This window comes from Heterodontus francisci, unplaced genomic scaffold (assembly GCF_036365525.1).
Source record: "Heterodontus francisci isolate sHetFra1 unplaced genomic scaffold, sHetFra1.hap1 HAP1_SCAFFOLD_539, whole genome shotgun sequence".
In the NCBI taxonomy this organism is placed as follows: Eukaryota; Metazoa; Chordata; class Chondrichthyes; order Heterodontiformes; family Heterodontidae; genus Heterodontus; species Heterodontus francisci.
In genome coordinates this window covers 671746-678691 of record NW_027141047.1, presented here as the reverse complement: position 1 = coordinate 678691, position 6946 = coordinate 671746, and positions in this window count along the sequence as shown.

Sequence of the window (6946 nt, the reverse complement as noted above, 5' to 3'; positions counted from 1 at the left end):
GCCAGGAACTGTGGTGGAGGCAAATACCCTCAACTCGTTTAAAAGGCATCTGGACATGTACCTGAAGTGCTGTAACCTGCAGGGCTATGGACCATGTGCTGGAACGTGAGATGAGTTTGTGTGGCTAGTTTATTCGGTCCATGAGGATACGATGGGCTGAATGGTGTCCTGTGCTGCATTTTTTCTATGTATCTATGTTTCTTACAGAGTGAATCTATTTCAAAGACAACATTAAGGAGCAGAATGCAGCTCAATTCAAATTGCAGAAAGATCAGTTCTTGAACAATCCACTTCTGCCAATACAACTTAATCAATGGATCATACTGTTACAGAAAGTTTAATTGAGTCCCAACCTGCTTCCTGGTCCAGGGACCCTGTCTTCAGTGTAAATGGATATGTGTGAATTCTATAGACATTCACTGAAATGACAATATATAATGGAAATGATCTGAAATCGGTAACTGAAATGTTGTTCCCATTTCCTAGCTGTGCTATCAAACTGCGGGACGCATATTATCTGTCCTTCCAAAGAGTTAAAGAAATAATTGTAAGCTGTCTGGGAAACTCACCTTAAAGAATCGAAATATCTATCAAATGTTAGATTTAAAAAAATATATACATACACACTTTCCATTCACTTATATTCACATATATTCACTTTTCTTGGATAACGCGGGATATTGTGAGCCTCGTCAAAAAGAAAAAGTAAACATTCGTAAGGGCTGGAAGGCTAGGAACAGCGAATCACTGGAGGAATATAAAAACAGTAGGAAGGAACTGAAGCAAGGAGTCAGGTGAGCCAAAAGGGGTTATGAGAAGGCATTGGCAAACAGGATTAAGGAAAATCCCAAGGCTTTTTATACGTACATAAAGAACAAGAGGGTAACCAGGGAAAGGGCTGGCCCACTCAAAGACAGAGATGGGAATATATGTGTGGAGCCAGAGGAAATGGGCGAGGTACTAAATGAGTACTTTGCATCAGTATTCACTAAGGAGAAGGACTTGGTGGATGATGAGCATAGGGAAGGGAGTGTAGATAGTCTCAGTCATCTCATTATCAAAAAGGAGGAGGTGTTGGGTGTCTTGCAAAGCATTAAGGTAGATAAGTCCCCAGGGCTTTTTGGGATCTACCCCAGAATACTGAGAGAGGCAAGGAAAGAAATTGCTGGGGCCTTGACAGAAATCTTTGCATCCACATTGGCTTCAGGTGAGGTCCCAGAGGACTGGAGAATATCCAATGTTGTTCCTTTGTTTAGGAAGTGTCGCAAGGATAATCCAGGAAATTATAGGCCGGTGAGCCTAACGTCAGTGGTAGGGAAATTATTAGAGAGGATTTTTCGGGACAGGATTTACTCCCATTTGGAAACAAATGGACTTATTAGCGAGAGGCAGCATGGTTTAGTGAAGGGGAGGTCGTGTCTCACTTACTTGATTGTGTTTTCTGAGGAAGTGGCAAAGATGAATGATGAAGGGACGGCAGTGGATGTTATTTATATGGACTTTAGTAAAGCCTTTGACAAGGTCCCTCATGGCAGACTGATACAAAAGGTGAAGTCACATGGGATCAGAGGGGAGCTGGCAAGATGGATACAGAACTGGCTCAGTCATAGAAGACAGAGGTTATCAGTGGAAGGGTGCTTTTCTGAATGGAGGGATGTGACTAGTGGTGTTCCGCAGGGATCAGTGCTGGGACCTTTGCTGTTTGTATTATATGTAAATGAATTGGAGGAAAATGTAGCTGTTCTGATTAGTAAGTTTGCAGACGACACAAAGGTTGGTGGAGTTGCGGACAGTGATGAGGATTGTCAGAGTACACAGCAGGATATAGATCGGTTGGAGACTTGGGCGGAGAAATGGCAGATGGAGTTTAATTCTGACAAATGTGAGGTAATGCATTTGGAAGGACTAATGCAGGTGGGAAGTATACAGTAAATGGCAGAAACCGAAGGAGTATTGACAAGCAGAGAGATCTGTGCGTACAGGTTCACAGGCCACTGAAAGTGGCAACGCAGGTGGATAATGTAGTCAAGAAGGCAGACGGCATGCTTGCCTTCATCGGTCAGAGCATAGTGTATAAAAATAGGCAAGTCATGCTGCAGCTGTACAGAACTTTAGTTAGGACACACTTAGAATGTTGCGTGCCATTCTGGTCGCCACACTACCAGAAGGATGTGGAGGCTTTGGAGAGGGTACAGAAGAGGTTTACCAGGATGTTGCCTGGTCTGAAGGGCATTAGCTATGAGGAGAGCTTGTATAAACTCGGATTGTTTTCACTGGAACGACGGAGGTGGAGGGACGACATGATAGACGTTTACAAAGTTATAAGCGGATTGGACAGAGTGGATAGTCAGAAGCTTTTTCCCAGGGTGGAAGAGTCAGTTACTAGGGGACATAGGTTTAAGGTGAGAGGGGCAACGTTTAGAGGGTAAGTGAGTTTACAACTTATATAAACGTACCTTTTTGCTTCGGCAGTTTATTTTTGCAACGGCGACAGGGAGAGTGAGGTGGCAGCTGGGTAAGTGAGTTGACAACTTAAATAAACTTATCTTTTTGTTTCGGCAGTTTCTTTTTGCAGCGGCGACAGGGAGAGCAAGGTGGCAGTTGGGTAAGTGAGTTTACAACTTAAATAAACTTACCTTTTTGTTTCGGCAGTTTCTTTTTGCAGCGGCGACAGGGAGAGCGAGGTGGCAGCTGGGTAAGTGAGTTTACAACTTATATAAACTTACCTTTTTGTTTCGGCAGTTTCTTTTTGCAGCGGCGACAGGGAGTGCGAGGTGGCAGCTGGGTAAGTGAGTTTACAACTTATATAAACTTACCTTTTTGTTTCGGCAGTTTCTTTTTGCAGCGGCGACAGGGAGTGCGAGGTGGCAGCTGGGTAAGTGAGTTTGCAACTTATATAAACTTACCTTTTTGTTTCGGCAGTTTCTTTTTGCAGCGGCGACAGGGAGAGCGAGGTGGCAGCTGGGTAAGTAAGTCCTATATATTTGGGCAGCGGCTGAACCCGAGACACTACACCAATAGTGTCTCCCACCTGCCCTCCTCCTCCAACCAAAAAAAAGGAATCGGTGGTTTGCAGATAATGTAAGGCTTTTTCTATTTTTTTTTTCATGTGATTGGTAAAACTTTTCGTTCCTTTTTCATTAATCTAAGTTAAGACTAAGTTAAGCTGAAGATTAAAAATTGCGGGAGATCTCAGAGCCGTGTTATGCTCCTCTTGCTCAATGTGGGAGCTCAGTGACAGTTTCTTGCTGCAGCTCAGGCTGATGTCCCTGACTCCTTCACGTGCTGGAAATGTGTCCAGCTGCAGCTCTTGTCAGACCGCATGACGGCTCTGGAGCTGCGGATGGACTCACTTTGGAGCATCCGCGATGCTGAGGAGGTAGTGGATAGCACGTTGAGCGAATTGGTCACACCGCAGATTAGGATTGTTGAGAGAGAAAGGAAATGGGTGACCAAAAGGCAGAGAAAGAGCAGGAAGGCGGCGCAGGTGTCCCCTGCGGTCATCTCCCTCCACAACAGGTTTACCGTTTTGGATACTGTTGAGGGAGATGGCTCACCAGGTGAAGGCAGCAGTAGCCAGGTTCATGGCACCGTGGCTGGCTCTGCTGTCTGGAAGGGCGGGTAAAAGAATGGAAGGGCTATAGTCATCGGGGATTCGATTGTAAGGGGAGTAGATAGGCGGTTCTGTGGTCGAAAACGAGACTCCCGAATGGTATGTTGCCTCCGAGGTGCACGGATGTCTCAGATCGGCTGCAGAACATTCTGAAAGAGGAGAGTGAATAGCCGGTTGTCGTTGTGCACATAGGCACCAATGATATAGGTAAAAAACGGGATGAGGTCCTACAAGCAGAATTTAGGGAGTTAGGAGCCAAGTTAAAAAGGAGGACCTCAGAGGTAGTAATCTCAGGATTGCTACGTGATAGTCAGAGTAGAAATGAAAGAATAGTCAGGATGAATGCGTGGTTTGAGAGATGGCGCAGGAGGGCGGGGTTCAGATTTTTGGGACATTAGGACCGGTTCTGGGGGAGGTGGGACTATTACAAATTGGACGGTCAACACCTCGGCTGGACTGGAACCAATGTCCTTGGGGGTGCTTTTGCTAACGCTGTTGGCGAGGGTTTAAACTAATGTGGCAGGGGGATGGGAACCAAATGTGGAGGTCAGTGGACAGTAAGGAGGTAGTAACGAAAGCCTGTCAGGAACTAGATAATGAAGTCAGCGTGACTAAGGGAAAGAGTAGGCAGGAAGCAGATGATGAACGCAAAGGGATTGGTGGTCTGAGGTGCATTTCTTTTAATGCAAGAAGTGTAGTAGGTAAGGCAGATGAACTTAGGGCTTGGATTAGTAACTGGGAGTATGATGTTATTGCTATTACTGAGACTTGGTTAAGGGAAGGGCATGATTGGCAACTAAATATCCCAGGATACCGATGCTTCAGGCGGGATAGAGAGGGAGGTAAAAGGGGTGGAGGAGTTGCATTACTGGTCAAAGAGGATATCACAGCTGTGCTGAAGGAAGGCACTATGGAGGACTCGAGCAGTGAGGCAATATGGGCAGAACTCAGAAATAGGAAGGGTGCGGTAACAATGTTGAGGCTGTACTACAGGCCTCCCAACAGCGAGCGTGAGATAGAGGTACAAATATGTAAACAGATTATGGAAAGATGTAGGAGCAACAGGGTGGTGGTGATAGGAGATTTTAATTTTCCCAACATTGACTGGGATTCACTTTGTGTTAGAGGTCTAGATGGAGCAGAATTTGTAAGGAGCATCCAGGAGGGTTTTCTAGAGCAGTATGTAAATAGTCCAACTCGGGAAGGGGCCATACTGGACCTGGTGTTGGGGAATGAGCCGAGCCAGGTGTTTGACGTTTCAGTCGGGGACTACTTTGGGAATAGTGATCACAATTCCGTAAGTTTTAGAACACTCATGGACAAAGACGAGAGAGGTCCAAAAGGGAGGGTGCTAAATTGGGGGAAGGCCAACTATACCAAAATTCGGCAGGAGCTGGGGAATGTAGATTGGGAGCAGCTGTTTGAAGGTAAATCCACATTTGATATGTGGGAGGCTTTTAAAGAGAGGTTGATTAGTGTGCAGGAGAGACATGATCCTGTGAAAATGATGGGTAGAAATGGCAAGATTAGGGAACCATGGATGACAGGTGAAATTGTGAGACTAGCTCAGAGGAAAAAGGAAGCATACAGAAGGTCTAGGCGGCTGAAGAAAGACGAAGCTTTGAAAGAATATCGGGATTGTAGGCGCAATCTGAAACGAGGAATTAAGAGGGCGAAAAGGAGTCATGAAATATCTTTAGCAAACAGGGTTAATGAAAATCCCAAAGCCTTTTATTCATATATAAGGAGCAAGAGGGTAACTAGTGAAAGGATTGGCCCACTCAAGGACCAAGGAGGAAAATTATGCTTGGAGTCAGAGAAAATGGGTAAGATTCGAAACGCGTACTTTGCATCGGTATTCACCGAGGAGAGGGACATGACGGATGTTGAGGTTAGGGACAGATGTTTGATTACTCTCGGTCAAGTCGGCATAAGGAGGGAGAAAGTGTTGGGTATTCTAAAAGGCATTAAGGTGGACAAGTCCCCAGGTCCGGATGGGATCTCTCCCAGGTTTCTGAGGGAAGCGAGAGAGGAAATAGCTGGGGCCTTAACAGATATCTTTGCAGCATCCTTAAACACGGGTGAGGTCCCGGAGGACTGGAGAATTGCTAATGTTGTCCCCTTGTTTAAGAAGGGTAGCAGGGATAATCCAGGTAATTATAGACCGGTGAGCCTGACATCAGTGGTAGGGCAGATACTGAGGGATAGGATCTATTCCCATTTGGAAGAAAATAGGCTTATCAGTGATAGGCAACATGGTTTTGTGCATGGAAGGTCATGTCTTATCAACTTATAGAATTCTTTGAGGAAGTGACAAAGTTGATTGATGAGGGAAGCGCTGTCGATGTCATATACATGGACTTCAGTAAGGCGTTTGATAATGTTCCTGTTGGAGAAAATCCAGATTGTGCCCAATTGTTGAACAAATTCTCCTGACTCAGACCTTGAGAACAAACTTTTTATTGCATGGTATCATGAGGTAGCACACCTTACCTAAATGCAGTCCAGCGGTACTCCCAAAGCTACAGATCGCCGTGGACTTATATAGTATAACAGAGGCAGAGCAGACAGTTTCTCAATCAGACATTTAACCGCAAGATAACCACAGGACTGCCTACGAGACTATACACCATGCACAGCCCGAGGTCAGCTTCGCATAAGGCTGCAAGCCAATGCACACTCCAGGTACCACATCCGACCATTGCCAGCGGCTGTCTGGGTTGCACAAGCAATTTGCAAAGCAGAAGGTTCAGCAGAATATTCTTTGCCCACTTCCCCACATTCGCCATGAACTCTGTCTACATCTTGTGACATTTGATTGTGGTTAGCTGCTCTGTCTACAATTTATGACCGTTGGTGTGGTTAAATTAGCTACAAGCTGTGTACTGCTTTTCTGCTTCTACAAAGTTATGTAATAATTAGCAAAGCTCAGAATATTTCTCCAACAGTTATCCATGGTAGGCTGATGGAGAAAGTGAAGGCGCATGGGGTCCAAGGTGTACTAGCTAGATGCATAAAGAACTGGCTGGGCAACAGGAGACAGACAGTAGCAGTGGAAGGGAGTTTCTCAAAATGGAGACGTGTGACCAGTGGTGTTCCACAAGGATCCATGCTGGGACCACTGTTGTTTGTGATACACATAAATGATTTGGAGGAAAGTATAGGTGGTCTGATTAGCAAGTTTGCAGACGACACTAAGATTGGTGGAGTAGCAGATAGTGAAGGGGACTGTCAGAGAATATAGCAGAATATAGATAGACTGGAGAGATGGGCAATGAAATGGCAGATGGAGTTCAATCAGGGCAAATGCGAGGTGATGCATTTTGGAAGATC